The sequence below is a fragment of the Salvia miltiorrhiza genome, chromosome 5, assembly GCF_028751815.1.
Source record: "Salvia miltiorrhiza cultivar Shanhuang (shh) chromosome 5, IMPLAD_Smil_shh, whole genome shotgun sequence".
NCBI classification, from domain to species: Eukaryota; Viridiplantae; Streptophyta; class Magnoliopsida; order Lamiales; family Lamiaceae; genus Salvia; species Salvia miltiorrhiza.
The window spans coordinates 13,211,305-13,220,766 of NC_080391.1; the positions used below are offsets into that span (position 1 = coordinate 13,211,305).

The window sequence follows — 9,462 nt, forward strand, 5'->3', positions numbered from 1 at the left end:
TTACATAATCAAAAGACACGATAAGTGTCCCATAACATTGATTTGGGGACATAAAATGAATTTAAAGATACACATTTTTTTGTCTCAATAAATAATCAAACGACACAATAAGTGCCTCAATATTTCTTTTGAAGGCACAAATAAATATCCCTATAAATTTAACAATAGGATTCGAAATATTTTAAAGAGCACTTTTATGTGCCTCTACAAATCAATCTCGGGGCATATTAAATTGTCGGGTAATCTATTGATATCGAGGCACATAAAAAGTGCCCCTAACCCTATTGGGACACGATACTTGGAGGCACATGTACTAAGTGCCCCGAAAATAAGAAGTGCCCCAATAGAGCACATATTGGTGTCCGAAAAGCCATTTTTTGTTGTAGTGCCAAATAAGGGAAGTTCATTCTTTCTAATAGGCCCGCTTGAGAAATTTAAAATATATATATATATATATATATATATATATATATATATATAGGGTTGCGCTAAAATAAAACTCACTCTTAGCCTATAAAATAAGACTCAATATTGACGCTTGATTTATGTGAAATAGACGGCTAGATCTTGTTATAATATATCAGTATTAATCAACGCAGATTTTTGGAGAGGTTAACATAGTAATTACATTTTTTTAATAAATATCTTTCCCACAATTTAAGGGATCACGTTTTATACATTATAACATTCCATATTTTCATTTCTCCATACTCTCTCATGCATGTTCTCTCATTTATGTTAACAGAGCCAAAAAATCGAATTCATTATTCATTATTTCAAGTTTTACACTCCACATTTACTCACGTTTGTTATAACAAAATAATTCATACATAAAACAAAAAATATTCATGCAATCAGACTATCTCAAAACGTAAAAATTCATACATAAACCAAATATAATTCATGCAATAGTTAAAAATTCATACATAAAATAAAAAAATAATTCATGCAACAGATATAGGGTGAGGCTACAACAAATAATTCATACATAAACTAAAAATAATTCATGCAATCATGCACTCATCATACCCTTCAGCAACAAATTCGTATGAATTTTTTCATTTATTTAATGAACTATACAATACACAAAAAATATGATCCCAACCGTTAATTACGAAACCCAGCGGTCGCTTACAATAAAAAAAAAATCATCCATTTACAGTGAAAAATTCATCCACTTACAATGAAAAAATCATCCACTTACAATGAAAAATTTATGCAGTCACATTAAATCACAATTCCAAATTTTTATCCATATCTAAGAAATGATTCGATTCAGTTTATTGGTAGAAATCATTTACTCCTCACAAGCGTCACTCCCGTGAAGAAATCGAGTAACAATCATTTCAAATCTTAAATTCCCTATTTAATTGAGAGTGAGAATAGGAAGGTGTAGGCATAGATTTGGAAGGTCAACCGTGTATGTCAAAAATACCCTTCCACCACAATACATTATGAATATTATGCAAGATTTAATGAATTATTAAATCTACCAAAAAAAATGATCACAACCGTTGATTAGGATATAATCTATGTTCAAAATTAAGTCTTATTTCCATAGACTAAGAGTAGTTCATTGAATAGCGCTACCCTATATATATATATATATATATATATATATATATATATATATATATATATATAGGGGAAGGCTAAAATAAAAACGTTTCTTATATATATATATATATTGGACGGAGTTGAGGGTTCGTAAAAAATATGAGAGATTTTGCATTCCTTACATATAAATATGTTAGAGGATTATATGATAAAGGGCTACTTACTATTTTTTTTTTTTAGTTTTATAATAGGTTCATCCTTGAGTTACCAATTCAATCTCTTCCTTCCCCTCATGTTCACAAATGATAATGAATAACTTCTTGCATTTGTGTCCTGGGTGTTAAAACCCATCACAATTAAAACACAAATTCTTCTTCCTGTTTAACTTCAATATCTTCTTGAGTAAATTTCTATCTCAATTCCTCAAATTGTTGTTTGAATATCGCCATAAATGACTATGACTGCCCCATTTATGTCGTCTGCTGTTGTTTGAGACATCTGTATCTCAAGACACTCAATTCTCTCTTCCATTTTGCGATAGTTTTTTCTTCTAGTGTCATGCTTCGGAGGCACATGCGGACTGTGGATTGGAAAGCCTTGCTCTAGATATCAACTTTTAGCTGATCACTCAGTCAGAGATCAGCAAACTTTACCATCCTAACACATTAATAAGCAACTCTCACAACAGTTCCATAGAAGTTTTACATGCATAAGAGTTTACGTGTGTGCTGTGATTTGAGTGAAAAATGAAGAAACAAGGGTAGCTAACTTTAGATCACTAAGATATATAGTACTTGCAGGCGTTTTACAATGAAACAAAAATGCTGAAAATCAGATTACAAAAGAAGTAAACTGAAATGAAATTACAAGAAAAGAACCCGTATATAGAACAATTAGCGCGGAGTCGAGGAGGATCCTCTATCTGCAAAATGAGATATGCCCCGGTAATGCTCTCGGATTAGCGTGTCATTCCCTAAAGATGAAACGACTTCATCTCGTAGGTAGCAGCACCGCAGATCAACAAGCTCTGGCGAACTGAAATGAGACGAGAACGTAACTCAGCTAATGTATGCAGAGAGTATGTGAAGATATTCGCAAGTGTATGGAATGCATTAGTGGCTGTACTATTACATGCCGACTCGCTTTGCGTAGCTGGAAGAATCCTATTATGTGAACATAATATGGAAGAATCTTATTATGTGAAGCTAGTATATATTGAAGAATCCTGACTCGCTTTGCGTAGCTGGGAGACATATTATATACTGAAACCAAAATCAAAATGCGACATATATTTCCTTTAAGCATTGATGTTTAGCTAGGTTTGTCATGCATAATCATATATTATAGGAAAATCTCATCGAATTAAGAAAACACATCTAAATTAACGTATCCTTAAATTTTGATATGTGAGAGACGTAACATTTGAATAAACGTCTAGCCAGCTTCATTAGTTTGAGTTAAATAAAATGTACGAAACAAATTTAAAAATGAACAAACATTTTTGTTCAACCCAAACTAGAATTTAGCTAAATTTGTAAAAGAATGATGACTTTGACTCTGTGGTGAAATTCAATTACCTCTCGGCGCTCTCGCCTCAAAAAAGAAATTCAATTACTTAGGCAGAGTTATTTTCAAGTTAATATTCATATTCCTTAAAAAGCGGTTAATTAATATCATCTTCCTAAAAAACACTTGAGAAAATAAGGAAGATATACACATCCAAGGTTAGCTCAGTTCAGAAATAGCAACGAAGTTTGGGAAATTAATATTGCCATATATATATTCGATCGATGCTCATCGTACGTAGACTGGTGTCATGTTGGTTGAGGCATGCATATGGAATGGAATCCAATTCACCGAGAGAATCGTTGGTCATCAGATTGAATACACGGTGTTGACGCCAGTAGGAACTATAAATTTAGTTACGGTTCTTTGTATGATTCTATCTTGCAATATCATAATTTACATACATTAATTATAACCCTATCATGCATACTTCTATATATTTAAATATGTAGCACATAAGTGTTTAGATGAATATATATCTGAAGAATTCGCATGAATTCTCCCAAGATTATGCCAGCAAATTTTGACGTGTCAAACGACCTCCTTTTGCATTTCTGTCTAGAAATACGACTTCTTCTTTTTCGAAAGTGCTTTCTGTGACCATTTGTTTTGCCGCAATCGGAGTCCTGTAGAGAAAGTTATTTGTATAAATACGAAGACTGCTAAAAGTTGATTTCCTGCAAAAAACCAACTCCAACTCCTATAAGTTGATTTTCTGAAAACTAACTCCAATTCTGACCAAACTGACTCCTACTCGATTGCATCCCACTTAATCGCCGATATCTCACTCACTTTGGCGTTGTTCTCTAAGAAAATCTAGTTTTTTGTTTTCTAAAATTACGTAGTATTTATTATGAGAGCTAAAATTATATTTATAATCATAAATACAGGATTTGAGCTTGGTTAATGAAATGTGCTTATTTTTCTCTTATTCAGCTCGGGAGACTTTGGGTCAGTTCAATGATAAAATACAAAGAATAAAGATATACCTCAAATGAATTAATTCTTATAATCAGCTCAGATCATAATTAATTCATTTCACTAGATAATCAATATATTGACTTACCCTTATGATGAATCAGGGCTTGTAATAGACTTATCCAAGTTCCGTATTTAAGATATCTAACACCCATAATTAATTAAAACTTATGATAAAGTGATACACAAATTTATATGTACACCTTAAATCTTTTTAAGATTTAGGTTCATTAAGTCACCAAGATCTTGATTCTTCACTTAGATCAGATAGAAAATACAATCATGTCAATGCGTTTACACGCATCAATATAGACAAATAGTCAAGACAAATTATTTCCATCTATACTGCAACTTAAACCAACAACTCATCCTAGAGTCGTCTCAACACATGTTATTCCAATTATATGGTCTTCTGTTATCTTAATCTACTTATATAAAGATAATCGGGCATACATATACAATTATGGACAATTCAAATAGGAGATAATATAAACTTAAGAATAATTGCATACAAGCATAACAGACTATCGTTTTCAGTATATAAATCCAATATTAAAATCTTAAGTTTAATCATAAGGACAAAAACTTGTTCGCTATTTTATTTAACACGCCGCAAGTGTACGGGTGTAATTGTGTATAGCAGTGACAAGGTCGAATCCACAGGGACTAATGGTTATTAATGCCTATTGTTAATTACTTTACTCTATCTGGAAAAACGAATCTTAAAGGTTTGATTTTGGAAAACAAACTTAAATTAAAATAAAGAAACACTGAAAAGAAATCAAGCTGTGAAAATGCGAAGTAACAGAAGAAAGAGAGTTTCCCAAGGCAAATGTTTCAACAGATTCTCCTAACTAACACGTTTGATTTAATTAATGAGATAATTCATAAGACAATCTCAAAGTTAATTTATACTCACTCCCGTGGCATACAAATCGTTGATTACATACAAGGTTACCATCCCTGGATCACACTTCTAACATGTAACTCCTAAAAGTTCCTAGGATTAAAGTCTTCACAATTATTAATTCCCTTTAGAATCAAAATAAATGTGTTCTATATTCTTAGTTCAGGTAATAATTATCATCTCCCGATCTCAAATTAAAACCTATGATTATGCTAAATTGGTGATCAAGCAATAAAGTAAACAATTTTAACAAGAACATAAAAAGGAATAGAAATCTCAATTAATTGAATCAACAGTCAGAAATTCGAATCATGTTTACTCCCTAAACCCTGGGAAAAAGAAATCTAGCCACGCATAGACATATGACTCATAATCAAAATCTCAATAAAATTAATGAACATTAAACAATAAAAAACCGTAGTGAAGTCGAGAAACTTCAGTCTTGCTCTTGCTCTTGCTCCGTGTCTCACAGCTCTAAGAAAAAGTCAAAAAAATGATAAAAGGTCTCCTGGAATAAGCTATTGGGTGGTATTTATATGCCCTAGGTCGTCCTACTTCAAAATTACTCTCAAAATCGCGTTTTAAAATAAAGTCCGGAAACTTTGGCTGAAATCGGCGCCTCGCGCGGCCGCATGGCCAGCCCGCGCGAGCTCGCGCGGTCACCTCGCGCGGCTGGCCCGCGCGGTCCTCCAGAACTTTCTGCTTCGTCGCGCGGCCGTGGCATGCGGCCGCATGCCCGGACCGCGTGACCTCCCGTCGCCCGTTCTCGCGTGCGGCCGCGTGTCCTCCGACACGCGGACTTCCCGACGCCCGTTCTTGGTCATCCGATGCCCGATTTGGGCCCCGTTCGCGCCTATGGACTCGTCTCTTCACGTGCTTCATTATACTTCGTCCAAAATTTTCACAAATCGAATCCAAGAGCCTGCAAAAACAACACGAGCACGGACGAGTAGTCTATTCCACAAAATTTAACAATTCAAACCAAAGACACTCAAGAACTCAATGAAAACACCCAAAAAGCTATGAATAAACGCGACAAAGGAGAGGAAAAAAACAAGTAAATCAGTTATGCCATAGTTAGCTCCATGTCCAAACTCAGTCCCTGTGGATTTATAGTGGATTTATAGACAATGTGTTGTGATTTGTTGAAACTTAGTCGTAGATTTGCTTTGAAATCTACGTCTTAAACACATAAATTTACTTCCTCCGTCCCAATATAAATGTCTCACTTTTCATAATGGGACGTCCCAATATAAATGTCTCATTCATTTTTTGGCAATATATTATCTCTCTATACTTAATAGTATTTAAATAATTTACATCAACTCACTTTATCTACTTTCTACACATCTCTTAATCTTCATGCCCAAAAGTTATAGGACATTTATATTGGGACGGAGGGAGTAATATATTTGATTGTTATTTTAAATTGTAATGAATAGATAATCAATGCACAAAGATTAGTGCTTGAGTATGTGGGGAATGAAACATCCCACACTGAAAAAGTAGTAAAGTCTAAAATCATTGATAAAAATTACTGTTTAAAAGAATATAATCAAGTGTGCACTATTATGGTGCACCCTAATGAACTTTTGTGTTAGCCATTCGTTCTCTCGACCTAGTCTCTCCATCTCATACAACACACGCACACACACAGATTGGTACCTATATATGTTGGGAAATCCTATTATTCTTTGATGGTTATATTGAGATTTCAGAGATTTAAGGTTGCTTCCCTCGATCATCTCAGAGCAATAAATTACTAAATTTCAATCTTGATCATACTCTGCAGTTGGTGAAGAGGCATGCTGCAGAGATATTGAGCTCTGTGATCATCTTAATCAACTCAAAAATTATTCCAGTAACTTACCGAGCATATATATTGTAAATAGGAAAAAGTTACTAAGAATGCTATCTTTCGTGAGAAATGAGAATGATTGAATATGTCAGTATATAGTGTTGCATAAGCTGCTTATAATGACTCATCCCTTGTAAATAAATGCATTATTTGCAGATATTGACCGTTTGGTATAGAGCTCCTGAGGTGCTTTTGGGGGCTACACATTACTCCTTTGCTATGGACATGTGGTCTGTTGCATGTATATTTGGTATGAACTATTCAAGTTAGAATCATAAATCTTAGTTTACTAGAAAACTTCGAGTAAGTTTTGAGATATTTTGGTTAATTAAAAATATTGAATCTCTCGGTTGAATTGGTGACAAATCAAGCTATCTTTCCTGGAGACTTTAAGAATTAAGATGCAACAGCTTCTACACATTTTTGATATCCCACCTCATTTTCCTGCTTTATTCTCACCCATTTATATTTGATGAACGCGGATTGCTGGGAACTAGGATGTCAGCAGATGAGTATTACCCGGACCCATGGGTAATTATTGGATCCATGGGTATTATCAGACCCATGGGTCTTATTGGATCATTTTTTGAGTTTGGTAATGGGTATTATTGGATCTATGGGTATTATCAGACCCATGGGTAATTAACCTATCCAAACTATTTTATTTTATAACTTAATGGCCCGGTCCAGTGCGGATCCAATAAGCAATGGGTCGATTTTGAATTTGGAACCGTAATAATTTTAACGGCTCTGATCCGAATAATACCCACCCATTGATATGGCCCTAGTGAGAACTATGAAGGAAGAGGTTTGGCCTGGAGTTAGCAAGCTAGTAAACTGGCATGGATACCCACAGTGGAGAGCCAAGCCACTTTCAAAAGTTGTCACTAGAGTGCCAAGACGCAATATATTTATCCGCTTGCTTCCCTTGAGCATGTATATTGGCCAATGCTTATTGACATTTGCTGATGTTAATAGAGTAGCATAGTTGTAGTTAGACTACCCAATAATGTAGTACTCCCTCCGTCCCGCTATTCAAGTCCCATTTTCCTTTTTGGGTTGTCCCACCGATAATGTCCCGTTTCCTAAAAAGGAAATAATAAGGGGATGCTTAACATTAAATGAGATCACTAATTATCACACTAATTAACCCCTAATTTTCTTTCTCTCTCCACATTCTCTTTCCTCTCTCTTTTCTTCACCAATCCGCCGCCCTCCCACCTCCCACCTCCACCATCTTGCCACCTCCACCGCCCTCCCACTTCCACCATCGCGCCACCCTCTGCCGCCTCCACCCACGCCGCCTCTTCTTTTCCCTCCTACCTTGCTTTTATCTTACCCCAATTTCTAGGGTTCCCTGCTTCTCTTCGAATTTTCGCCCCTTTGGTGAGTCCCGCCACCACCGTTGCCGTCGCACCGCCGCCCTCTGTCTCAGGTAACCCCATTCTTTCTCTCTATCGAGATCTCTTTCTCCCTGCTCTCCTTCTCGATCTCCCTTTATCTCTTGTTCGCGGCGGCCGCTGCCGCCGCCTCTGCTCCTTCTTTCTTCCTCGCTCACTCCGCCTCCATGTCCCTCGCAGATTTCTGAAAATGCAGATTTCTGAAAATGCTTATTAAAGCTTGAAGTTGGAATGTAGAATTGTAGATTTTGTATTTTTGAAGTTGTAGATTGTAGATTGTAGATTTCTGGAAGTTGAATCTGCATTCTGGAAATGTAGAATATGCATTCTGGAAATGTAGATTTTGTATTTTTTGAAGCTTGAAGTTGGAATGCAGAATGGATTTCTGGAGATTTGGGTATATTTCGAAATTGTAGAATGTAGAATGGGTATATTTCGAAATTGTAGAATGCAGAATGGATTTCGAGATTTGGAGATTTGGAATGCAGAATGGATTTCTGGAAATGTAGATTTAGTTTTTTTGGAAATTGCAGATTTGGGTATATTTCGAATTTTAAGGAATAATTAATTTAATTATAGTTTATTAAAAATTAAATTAATAAGAAAAAAATTAAGACTTTTTGATATTGATAAAATAAAATAAAAATAATTAGTTATTCCCTAATCACAAAACTTAAACATGTGGACCACACTACTTATTCACCTAATTTGCTTCTTCTTAATCTCCGTGCCGAAAAGTAACGAGACTTAAATAGCGGGACGGAGGGAGTATCTTACTATTAATTATGAAATTTGCTTGAATTTGTAATTGTTTCATTTCAACTCTCCAACAGAATTTGTCCAAATAATTTTAGCATATCTATATACTCCCTCCTTCCCATAACAAGTGTCCTAATTTGTTTCGACACGAGAGTTTAGGAGAGTATGATTAAAGAGTAAACAAATTAAAAATGGTGGAGCCCACTTTTATTTTGTGAGAAGAATAGAATTAAAGTGCAGATGATTAAAAATGTAAAAATGTAAAAGGTGGTGGAGCCCACTTTCTTATTTTCGAACTAGGACACTTGATACGAGACTATTCAAAAAGGAAATTAAGACACTTGTTATGGGACAGAGAGAGTATATTGAAGTAGAATACACTTTTTGATAAAAAAAAGAAGAAGAAGTAGAATCCACTTTCATCATGTTAAATTATA

General features: G+C 34.8%; 1 long non-coding RNA gene across 1 annotated transcript; it reads left to right on the forward strand.

Moving 5' to 3' along the window:
• Nucleotides 1–7,884: 7,884 nt before the first annotated feature.
• LOC130986140 (uncharacterized) lies at nucleotides 7,885–8,823 on the forward strand. The gene is made up of 2 exons (XR_009089177.1): nucleotides 7,885–8,301; nucleotides 8,447–8,823. It is a non-coding gene; the product is annotated as an uncharacterized LOC130986140 (long non-coding RNA).
• The last annotated feature ends 639 nt before the right edge of the window (nucleotides 8,824–9,462 follow it).